The following is a 13,034-nucleotide window of genomic DNA, read 5'->3' as shown; positions in this document are numbered from 1 at the left end:
TATATATATAAAATGAGATTAGAAATGAATATATTATTTTTACAATTGGAAACAGATTTGTATATACAGTAAATAGAGTAAATCGTTCCTAATGCCTATGAAGCACTATTAGTATGAAGTGAGGCGCGAGATGACAACCGGGCTCGCGCATGCGCGCATCGCGTATACAGTCCGAACTCTGACTATGCCGAACGGCACTTTCAGTGTCAGAAAGTATCAGTCTTCTCTTTACCGCGTATGGGATTACGTCGCGGATATATACGCGCGAGCCGCGAGCGGATGCACAGTCCGTCTCGTCTTCGTGCTCGCTCGGTCCGGCTCGTCCGAACTGACGAACTCCAAGTCAGTCCGGCTTCGAGCAGAGTCGCCCCCGCTTTCTTCGCGCCAACGGTAAATAGAGCGGGGCCAGCCTTACTCCGCTGTGCAGATTAATCGACAGGGTTGCAGGGCTCTCTTTCCCCCTCGCGCGCCTAGTCGCCAGTAGTCGCTGGTAGTCGCAAGTGCATCGTATTTGAGCGACGCATCGCGCGTCACGGTCGACTTCAAGGCAGTGATACGGTGAGAGGGTAGGGGAACAATATGAACTCGATCGTGACGTCCCTGCATCGAGGATTCTACGCTCGAGCCCCAGGATTCGTGCTCGGCACCTGCCGTCAAGTACGTCGTATAAATTCGATCTTCAATCGTGTCCTGCGTCACAGCGTATATATACCTTATGTCACCGTTAAGATGTACCCGCTGGGAGCGATGTTACTTCGCGAGTACACGGTCTGTCGACAAATAATAGCCGTTATCGAAGCGACGTCCTGTAGCGAGTGCAGCGTCGCGACACCGCGCGGATATGTGTATTGTCAATAAAGCGACGCACTCGATCGCGACGTTACGTCCTGGACGGAAGTTATTGGCTACGGATGTTATTCGCAACGTCACCGAAGACACCTGGAACGAAGATCGTGTAACATTGCGCAAATATTCGTTATGAAAGCAATTACTCCGGATTTCATGATACTACAATGCGGTGCGAAGAGTGGGATACTCCTGGGATACATTTTCTAGCGATCGTTGGAAATTCCGAACTAAAATAATACGGTGAGCATTTCTGTCGCCCGAGAGAGTCTGTCAATCCAGGAACCTGTGGTGTTTTGAATTAAAGAGAATCACGGCAAAAACATTACAAGTGAAATCTCGCGATCGCGGATGGATTGATCAGTGCGCGCCGAAATCGCATCGTCGAGGCTTTCCTCCCCGTCGGTCAGGAGTGCATCGGATGCGTGAGAAAGTGCAGCTGCAGCAGTAGCAGCAGGGCGTCGGGAGGAGAGGTTAGGCGAGGCCGACACCCACCGAGCGAGTCGATCAGCTGTTCCGCGGTGCCGACATCATTGTCATTTCGGACGCAGGTACGTGTCAGTTTTCACTTTTCTCATTATCGCTCTTTTGCCCTGGTGTGCGATCGAGATCGTTGATCATGTCGAGAGACTAATGTCCTGGCGCCTGGTATCGATATTTTCAAATATCGTTGTCTGGAGGAAACCTTGTTTTTATCCACAATGGCAATTAGTCTAGGGTTCATTTTTAGATGCGCGTATTAATGTTGATATAAATATCCATACAGCATACTTTTATCCAAAGGATAAAAACGTGAAAACGTCCTGGGAATGTACTGGAAATTGTTTAGGATATGTCTCTTAGAAGTATTATGTGCTGGCTGGTAGAAATTGATAGTAAATAAGAGTATGCAATCGATCGAATAGTAAAAGCGATATTTTCCATTTTTGTTTATAAAAGTCAAGTAAACTCGCGAATATCGAATTTGCATAAGAGAAACATTTAAAGAAATTCCATATTAACTGTCGTAATTAAATTTCATAGATAAAAATCTTTTTTTAACTTGTTAACATAAATATTACACTGAAAAAATTACACTGAAAAAAAAATATAGTCAATTTTAATAAATATTTAGTTGAATACTGCCAACTAAATATTTATTAAACATAAAAATATATTTATTATAAAAGAAGATAAAAGAAATGTTAATTTGATTTTTAACGATCATTTTTTTTATTGAACAAATATTTACTTACTGTAAGTACATGTTTCAGTTGGCAGTATTGAATTAAATATTTATTAAAATTAACAATATTTTTTCTCAGTATATTTGCAAATAATCGGACTTATTCTTCTAACTAATAACACTCAATATATAACATCACTTGAGAGTACAACATCTTTTCTTCACTAACTCGCGTCGCGTGTCACATAAAAACCTTTCAAACGTAACCCTCACTTTGTTTACAATGCTCGGAATGCGAAGAGGGATGCACAGGTGGTCACTTTTTTTATGATGCAATGGAGAGGGTGTGAAATCGCACATAAAAGAATACTTGTAACTTCTGTTATAACATTTTAAATGCACGCAGTAAGCGCTCTCTCTCTCTCTCTCTCTCTCTCTCTCTCTCTCTCTCTCTCTCTCTCTCTCCGAATTTATTAATTTATTAATTTCGATTCGGTAAATATGTTCTTTTATGACAAAGATTCCAAATATTTCAAGATATCAAATAAGCTTTAGTTTCTTGTATAATAACTTGTTAGGTTAAAATAAAATTTTGTTTGATGATTAAAGTTAAATTATAATAGAGCAGGGAGTGTAACTGTAAAGCTAGTTCTTCAACGACTCGTCACGTAACGTGTTCCCACATGTCTTGCAGTAACGTTAGACTACTTTTTATTGCATTAAAATTTTTTGTCGACCCGATCTCACCGTCGCATCACATGTTATGAATGACGCAAGAAGTCTCCACTTTCACAGTGTTTCCCGAACAATACCATTGTATGGTAAAATCACTATATCAGTGATGTAACGGCAAATTGCAATGACGAACAGTTGACGTTTTTACTCTGATTGTACATTGTTGTGAAAACAAACGATAGGTTACGTCTGCCATGTGCTTACGATTTTTTCTCGACGACTTATGTAATGCTATTGACCCTTGATTCGACATACGAAGAGAATACGGGGATCGGAAGTAACTCATTGAAAGCGTTCCTTTATAAAGTTGCTTGCATGCTAAGTATTGTTATGCTTTGTGCAATGGATACACTCAGAAAAATATTTGTTCATTTGATTAAATCAATTAAGCTCGCTTTAATTTTTTTTCATGAAGAATATATGTAACATATTATATTATATTATAATGTAAACATATTATATTTGATTTAAATGCATACATTCTTTAACAACAAAAATAAAAACGTACTAAATTAATTTGGTCAAATGAACAATTTTTTGCCTCGGTGTAAAAGGAACGTTTTGTTTTCTTTGCGAGAATAATAATACTTTAACGTTTCTTATAAAGTATTAATTCCGGAATATTTCCACTTTTTTTTCGATAAGAAAGGCGTAGAAGTAATGTAGAATTGAGATGGCTAATCGTGAGATGGTTGATCTTGCGTTTCGCGAAATTAATTAAATGATAAATCGCGTGAACAGAATGCCGTCTCACAGACGTAATGCGACACTATAGTCTGAACGAAATCTCACATACAATGTTACGTAAATCGAATTCAAGAAACTGAACCGAGAAATGAATACGCATAATAGATCTACGTAAGCAAAATGGAGAGTAATTTATTGTATAATACTGTCTATTATAGAACAAAAAGAGCAACCATATAATTTTTCTTATACATCAATGTATTTGACATACAAATGTATACACGTTCGTATAGACTGAATATTGTACAAAATGTTCAATTTTTTTTTTTTTCTTATACAAGGTTCTTATACAATATTTGTATTGATTTTCATAATACATAAGAATATACCGTCTGTCGTGATTACATCGTTCGTTCTATATTCAACAATTCGCAGACTTTCTCCGAAAGGACTGTTGCGACATCACTCATTTTACGACGAGTTGAATAAAATGAATCTTTGATAGTGCTGAAGAAATCTCACATTTTTCAAGCTACAACAACAAACTCTATTTGTCGTTGGATTTATTTCGCGAATTTAGTTATCGAAGTTACATCGTTAGTCGTAAAGAAAGTCGTTACAAAACGAGATTTCCCCGATATCGCGTTTCGTCAATAATCCTGAGGGAAATAATTTCTCTTTCATCTCACTGTTTTTCTCTTTTTTGGGGATTTTTGCAAAAATCAAGCCATCTTTGTGTGGATTTAAACACAAATTTAATTGATTTCTATTATAATATCTTTTTAAATAATTTATTCTTAGATAAATAAAGTTGATTTTTGTGACAATTTCATCTCTAGACGTGCATGCTTGAATTTTAAGATAATTGGGCAATGTCTCAAGAGAATTTCATAAATGGATATATATATGTTTGATATAGATATCAAGAAATATATGATACGAATGATAAATGTATCATGAAAAAATCAAGCCATCTTTGTGTGGATTTAAACACAAATTTAATTGATTTTCTATTATAATATCTTTTTAAATAATTTATTCTTAGATAAATAAAGCTGATTTTTGTGACAATTTCATCTACCATTTAAAAAATCAGCTAATTTCTCTGATTATTAAAAAAAAAATCAACGAGAATTTATTATCATTTAAGATTATCTATTAAATCAACTAGTATTTGCCATATTATTTCTTTGATTCTTTTACATTTTCTTACGTTTTCTTTAATTTCTATATTCTTCTTATCTTAATCGATAAAACTTATATTTCTGGCAAAGTGAATTCTATTTTAAATTGTTATCGAGAAATAGAGAGATAGCTGAAAACAGGGAAAGAGATGAAAATAGAAAAAAAGGTTGAAAGTTACTTCTATTAAGAACGCAACATGAAAGAAGCTGTTATCACAGCTGTTCTTCACATTTGATGGACGTGCGTGTGCTACGTATGCAACGAGAGATAAGGCAATCAAGCATGTAACGTGTAACGAGTCGCACATGTCGCGTGTTCATCACGCGAACAATATTATGGGGCTGCTACCGCAACTGTGCCGCGTTTGCAAATAGGGGAATGCGGAACAAAGCGCTCGCGTTGCTGCGAATACACTACTTGAATCAGGAGCGGATTAAGTCAGAAAGAAATTTGGCGAGGGGCCATAATTTGGTTGCCACTTTTCGATTATATCGATTGAGCCACGAGAATTAAATTCTCATTACAAAATGAACTCCGCATAAAGTTAAGTGAAAAGTAAGAGTTTGTGTCATCGAATCTTTGAAGCGTAATTTACATTTCGGAATTTCATTTCTTATTAATTTCAAAGGCTTATTAACATTTCGACTTTTAAATTATCGTTTTTAAAAATTTAAATTATAGTTATTATAGTATTTTTTATTTTAATAGGTTCTATTTAAAGACAGAGGATTCGATATACAGTCATCAATTTATTGTCATCAATTTCATCAATTGAAAGCTAGATTAGATGATTGGCTATTACTACCAATTTTGAAATTAGATATAATGTGAATCATATTTACTTCTTTATTATTTGAAATAATTCCTTTAAAAAATAATTATTAAATATTTATTACATCTCTGTCTTTTGAATAAAATATTATTAACACTCTTTGAAGAAGATTCACAATTTAATACATTTTCCCTTTTAATAAAATTATAAATTTATTTTTTTCCATCTTTTCTTTAAAATAAAGTAACTCACGGTGCATAAATTTAAATGTATGTATCATAGTCAAAAGAAGAAAATACACTGCAAAAACTGCCAGGACTATCGAAATTTCGTTCCATACAGCTCTGACACTTTCTAGGGTTACTGCTTGCATTGCCATAAGCGGTGCATAGTCCTCTTGGAAGTTCCTTTGTACAAACAACAATGGCAATCGCGATAAATTAATACCTTTTTACTGCCACTTGTCATACTACAAACAGCAATCGCTTTCTGCAATATCATGCTGCTACTCCGCAATCTCAATAGTACTGATTAGTTTGTGCGCGAAGTGCAAGCCGAGAACAATACATGGAAATTTAAAGCTTACTTTTTACTTGCATACCTAATTTACGATTAATGAAATCTACTGCTATCTGGCAGGCTTTATTACACGATTTTGTACTTGTCCTAATTTTTACCTTTTTACTAGAATATCTGATGTTAAAAATTAGAAAAACTTAAGCTTTGCAATGATTGAATTGATAAAAACGACTGCATAAATATAAGAAAGTTGAACTCTGGTTGAGTTGATATTTTCTGCAAAAAATTCTTTATAGTATTTTAAGATATCTTATTAGCATCAAAATTTGTTGTAAAATTGTTTATTAATTTAATTTATAATACTATTCCAATTCCAATTTAGAACTAGAGTGTTTCAATATTTGGCCGACAAGTATTTGGCACGCAATTTACAGGAATCGCAAATTGTAAAATTCACGCAAAAATATCATTATGGATATCAAGATTAGCTTGAACCAAGAATATGATTTTTACTTACTTGTGTCGATTATTTTTCGATCAATTTTCTTATAATACTATGAAACATGAGGAAGTTGTGCAGAGCAAAAGTAAAAAATACATAATACATATCTGAATCTTTAAATTACTAATAAAAATTATTTATCGTTTCGCTCCATTAGTTTCGTTTTCTAAGACAGTTTATATATTTGCTTATTACTATTAATTTCAAATGATGCTACGTAACGCTGTACTCGTACAATCGCGACTTGATATGAACGGCCCGAATTATAATCGAGGGTATGAATCATTCCTCACCCTCCCTGCTTATTTTGCAAGCGAGCAGATGGTCGAACGTGTCCAATCATTTGACGTACGTTGGTCATTGGCGACTATGTCGCGATCGCGAATCGATATAATGGTAGGAAGATGACGTGAACGTGCGCACGTCCAATTTCCACGTTTCCCAGTTCGCGTTCTCCGACGGATTCTCCCCTCGTTTTGTTTCCCTTGTGACGACCCCCAGCATTCCGAGCGCAATCCAACCTTCCTCCTGGGATGCGTTCAATGCGAAGCAGTTCAGCCACTTCCTTCTTCCTACCCAGTGAGCAATGGCGTATACTTCAGTGAGGCAGAAGCTCAAACTATATTTTTTAATAAGCAGTAATAAACGGTTTATTAAGATCGATTTATTAAGAACAATTTATTAAGCATCTAAAATTCAGCTTCGACCGTTATAGTCTTTAAACTCTTTGGAATAGAATTAAAATTTATAGTTTATCGAGTAGTTCGTTAATCTTTGAAAAATGGTCTTCGAAAATTAAAAAACGTTACGTATACGTTGGCGTAGTAAATATTGATTGTTGTCTCTTGTTTTATTTTATTGTTGCTTATTATAAAATTTGACTTAAACTTATTATATTAATATAATTAATATTAATTGAAAAACAATATTAAATGAAAATTGGTTGAGAAATATTCAACGGAAATAAGCAAAGAAAGCAATATTTCATCAAAGCGAGTCTTGGTGCTTAATAATATTTTTACAATTTTACAATTTCTAGTTTAAGCAAACGGCGTATCGATTATTTCAATCGATTAAGTCAACCTTAAAATGCAATTCTAAACTGAAGCTGGAGTAATATTACAAATTTAATTGACGAGTAATTTAATAATACTGATGTTTAGATGTTAATGAACATCTTTAAAAGTGTTTTAATTAAAAATATTATTTTTTTCCTTATTAATAAGAAAGAGATGTATGCATTACTCTGATTATAATTGCAGATTATTCCATAGAACGTTAATTAATGGAACTATATTTTCTGTTCTCGATTTTTTCTTCTCTCCTGAACGCACAAGGGAAGTGCAAACGGTCCATCGCGGTGCTTATATATCTAGAGAGCCATTACTACAACGCTGACGCCGCGACGTCTGGCAATCGTTCTCTGCTCTATCTCCTACTTTTCGTTTTTTCTCTCTGTCTCATTTACTTTTACCTTCCATTCTGTTTATCGCATTCTATATCTCGTCAATATCCAGCTAATTTAGCCGGTGAGCCATGTGAAAATTTTTTCTGATACGAGCTAATAGAGCGTTGAAGTTGAATCATGAATCATCAATTCGAATGTTATACTTTTCACGTTGTAAATAAACGATATCACTTGCTTTATTCCAATGCGTGGAATTATAGAATAACCGAAAAAAATAACTCGGAGAATGTATTAACATTAATCAGTAACCAGCTCTCGAACGAGTCTTTAATTAAAAATTAATTAAACTACACTTTAGCAATTACATAGAGCCGTTATTTGCAGAATTAAAGCGATAAGTGTGTCGAAGGTTAAATCACGCGGCTGAAATGTTAATCGGTCATTCAGGTAAAACTTATAATACGGGATCGAGAAAAATATTGGGAATTAAAATAAAATAAAGTAGCATTCAATTGACATTTTTCACGTTTATGCGGCGTTCGTAGCCGCTGACATTTCTCAAAAGTGGTGAATGCCTTTCTCGGCGGAGCCATTCCGATTTGATGGGGTTATTTTAGACTAATTAATAGTTCTGCTTATATTGATTCTCATCGCATTTCCACTTACTTAGAAAGTTGAATAATTAAATTTTAAATTGCTTATCGATTTTAAATATAATAATTTCAATGAAGTGAAATTTTGTGATATTGTGAATTATATATTTGTAACATGGTATTTTTCTAATCACATGAGCTATTAATGTACTTGGTACATATCGAAAAAAATTCCTATGATTGAAAATTAACGAATATAAAATTCTGATTATATCATTAAGAATTCTCAATTAGAATTACAACAGATTTAACTAGAAAATTCTAATTTGTTCATTTCAAACAAAATTCTAATTAATACAATCAGACTTTTTCTATTATAATAATGGGAATGATGCTCTTTACACAAGTAAACAATACGCAAACAATGAACGTACTGTATCATAAAGTCACTCGTACTCGGTTATAAAGGATATGATTCTGTTTGAAAAGCTCTTATAAAAGGTTGACAAGACCAACGGAATCTGTTTATTATTATTCTGTCTGTACTACATCTTACGCGCATTGTGCATATGACTGCGACACTGAATCTATTTTGAAATTGATACAAACCTACGTGGCTTCTTAATTCTTTCTTAACATCCACTTAAATTATCGATTTCAAGCTCAGTCTGTTCATCATGAACGTGTTGTTCGGCCGATGAGAAGTGAAGTGCTGCGGAGAGTCACTTGACGAACTAAATAATAGCCGCAAACAGTAAGATGTTTTGTGAACAATACGTTTGAAAATAATGCGAAAGAATAACAGAATAGGCGCATAAGCGATACATACAATTTTATAAAAATAAAAAGAGAGAGATAAAGAGAGAGAGAGAGAAGGAGAGAAGAAGAGAAAGAGGAAGAAAGTAGAGTTAATGTCATATTTAGATGCTAAGAGGTTACGTTTAACTCACCAATCCTAAATAGTTTTTCTTACACAAATATTTTGTGCTCGGTACAATCAATACAATATTTATTGTAACCAACAATATATAGTCTTTTTATTTTGTGATAGTTCTGCATTCCTATCGATCATAACATAAGTCGCTCCAGTATTTGCGTTTTAGTTATACAGTTATAAATAATGAAACTCATAATGAAACTCAAGGATCGTTATAATTTGTGCGCGAATTTGCATCTCTACATTACGTCAGCGCATTGCGTAATTGTTTGTCGTGCATTTAGCGATATATATGATTGAACTTATTTCTCTTTTTTCTTCATCTCTTTAATTTAAGAATAGTGCCAAATGCGGCAAATTATTTCAATTAGATATAAATCAACTAATGAGAAATTATGCGGCATTTGATAAAATCATTCCATTTATTTTTTTTTTATGATTTCGGAATCCTCAGAAATTATCTCTGGACATACCATCTGTTGAATAAAAATCGTATCGTCGAAATAATCTCATTCGTGAATACCCCTCGATACTCACGGATGAGATTATTTCGACGATATCATTTTTATTCAGCGTAATTTTCGGAAAAAACTACTTAATTAAAAACGCAATCATGTTATGTCACAAGACATGTTTTTCACTCTACAATGACATAGTCATTCAGGTTATTCGAATTACCCGGTATATAGATTGACCCGGTTGCAGTTTGATGGACTTTCAGAATATCATCTAAGCAATATCCTGAGGAATCATGATGGAAAAGCAGGCTTTTTCTGGCGAACATGTTTTCGAATCATTGGCTTCACTGAGTTATTGAACATTAAAGCAAAAACGTCACTTTTGCTTTAATGTTGGATAACTCGGTGAAAAAAAATCGTACAATGTTCAATGAAAAGCAAATTAAAGATAAAGCTTCACTCTTTTGATTACTGTAAACCGCATTTGCGATTTTTAATTCACACTAAGGTAAACGTTGTAAATTTTGTATAAAGTTTTTAGATTTGACACAGATATCCGTTTGACAAATTTGACAGATCCATATAGCCTTCAAAAAATCAGTCAGATCGAAATATCAATTACTGATTTTAAAAGTAGAGATGTCAAGCTTTTAAATCCTTTTTTGTTTTTTTTTGTCTGCGATGATTTTTTTCACCGAATTACCGAATTATCTGAAAATTATACAATTTTAAGCGTGTTCGAAAGTGTTTCTTATTTTTTGTTGAATATAAATGTTATTAAAAATAAACAGCTTCTCATGTATTTTTATAGAAAATTCAAAGATTTATATTTTTAAAATAAAGATTCTTTATATTATAAAGGTTCTTTATATTATTCATATTTTTGTTGTAGAGTATAGATGAAGATATTGTTAGATATTGCTAGAAATAATAGATATATGCAAATGCAGGAAAATTTCTTGCAACTATATATTTTTTAAAATTAAATAATATTCTTTCTGTTAACTTATTATATTTATACATGATATTATTGTTTGCAAATTTTAACTTTCTTGTCTCCATGTTAATAATTTCATGATCTCATGTCGATAAGTAAGTTTAATCGTTCATATCATTAGATAATGCTTGGAAAAAACTGTGAACTTAATATATTGCGATTTTGCTTGGAAAAATATCTATCTCTTTTATTAACTGATAATGAAACGTCGAGAAACGAGAAAGGTACGATTTCCCCAAGGATGTCTCTAGGGATGTCTAAAATGGTCTGTTATGACGTGAGAGTATCGACAGAGGAGGTGGATTTATATATTTTTTAATACTTTCATCAAGTAAATTTTTAGTAGTCGACAGTTGTGTACAAGATATAAAAAAAAAGTATAAGATTTCTGTTTCTCTGAAAATTGCCTTAAGATTTAGAGAGAATTTAAAGGTTGCATAAGGGGAGATGGTTTCCTCTCGACGTCAACCTGTAGACGGAGCCTTGGAGTTGTATCGATGCGCAGACGCGATATCGATTTCTCGCGCAACTGGGTGCGCGTGAGCAAAAGAGAGCCGACTGGCCCATCATCCCACGTCTACGATTGTTTCCTGTGATATCCTGATATCACACTATTCTTTTTCAAGCTTCCGCATAGGAAACGTGAACGTGAAAGATGGTAGTCGAGGATGCGGCTATAATCATTCGACTTACTCGTATTGTTAGATTTAAATGTTTATAAGAGCAGTTAATTTGTGCATTGAATGTACAAAGTAAATCAGAACTATATTTTTACCCGAAAAATACACGCTAAGTTCAATCTTTCATGAATGACTTTCACAAGATGAATTTCACTTTTAAAAAATAAATGTAATTGAATTTATCGATATCTTTCTCAAAGAATAAATATGAAATTTGAAAACAATATCATGAAACTCATTTTATAACTGGTCGATTGCGAGTTTTTAAAGGAATTTTTTCTGAAAAATCATTTCTGTTTCGTTTTCGTTAAGTTTTTCGTTCAAAAATCGTGACTTAAATGTTCGTTTAACTCGTCAGTGGTGACTGGCAATTTTATAACTTAATTATTTCTCATATTATTTCTGAAGAAAAATGTCGACAAATGTTACGTGTGCGCGGTATTAGAGAAGACCTATGTACGCTAAAGCTGCACAAGTGAAAAAATGTCATGGTTATTGAACATAATGTAGGACATATGGACAATCCTTTTCATTTAACATAGATAGAAAGTGTGAGATGTAGATAGAAAACACTGTTGCGATAGTTTTAATGCTAGAATATAACGTAATGAATATCAAGGCATAATTGAATCAAGACAACGCATAAGTTTTATTTTTGTCATCCCTCAAGAGTGTGAATCTAGGAAGATTTTTTTTTTAACGCATTGTAAAATTATAATTCTTTAACACGTAAAAAAATTTCTGTTTCCCTCTATATTTTGCTACATAAAAAATACAATATAATATTTCAATTTAAAAACATTTAGAATAGAGATGTAAAATAATAAAAAAATTTTTTTCCAATTTTTCACAATTGATTTATTAGGAGAAATATATTACTGGCATAAATGACTCATAGTTCACACGACGTTAGTAAAAAAAACAGTATTTCACAATCAGAGTTACATATAAAGATATATAAATTAGTGTTTGTATATTAGAGCCCAGTCAGTCATTTAGATAATTTTTTTAAATTCTTCTTTCGTTATTGAATTTACGTATCTTTTTAATTAAATTTGTATATTATTCAGAAATTACATCTTATATAAATATAATATTTAAGATGTAGTTACATTAACGGTACAATTTTGTATTCTCAAATCAATATAATGAATTTTTAGTAGCTTTTATTTCGACAACAGAATTTGTTGCAAACAAGCTCACGATTGTATAAAGGGAGGGAGGAAGGTGAGGGGGGGGGATACGACGCAAGTGCGAGTGATTTGGATTTATGTTTCCTTCCTGGACTAATATTAGGATGAGAACTTTGTTCCACGCGCGATAGCCAGGCGTACGTGCCGCACCTGATTGCCGCAGGGTTGGGCACAGGTTTTGAGGAACGGCGTGACAATGAAATCCGATCTAATAGTTTCGATCGGCTGCTTCACAGGTCACTGAATCTGGGACAATGCTGGGGGGAACGGCCGGTGGCGAGTGGGAAGGGAGATCGAAGGGCCAGGGGCGTGAGTGTTATTTCGTTAACTGCTTGAAATTCAACACGACCTACCCAT

General features: G+C 33.5%; 1 protein-coding gene across 2 annotated transcripts in view; it reads left to right on the top strand.

The window, feature by feature from the left end:
- The first annotated feature begins 238 nt into the window (after nucleotides 1-238).
- Nucleotides 239-13,034, top strand: part of LOC108686622 — a 75,710-nt gene continuing 62,914 nt past the window's right edge. For both annotated transcript variants that reach the window (XM_018192034.1, XM_018192035.1), the window contains exon 1: nucleotides 239-1,397. The gene's annotated coding sequence lies outside the window, so the exon portion shown is untranslated. The remainder of the gene's footprint in view (nucleotides 1,398-13,034) is intronic.

The sequence above is a fragment of the Atta colombica genome, unplaced genomic scaffold (assembly GCF_001594045.1).
Source record: "Atta colombica isolate Treedump-2 unplaced genomic scaffold, Acol1.0 scaffold187, whole genome shotgun sequence".
NCBI lineage: Eukaryota > Metazoa > Arthropoda > Insecta > Hymenoptera > Formicidae > Atta > Atta colombica.
The sequence above is the reverse complement of the archived record's forward strand: the minus strand, read 5'-3'. Positions and strand labels throughout refer to the sequence as shown.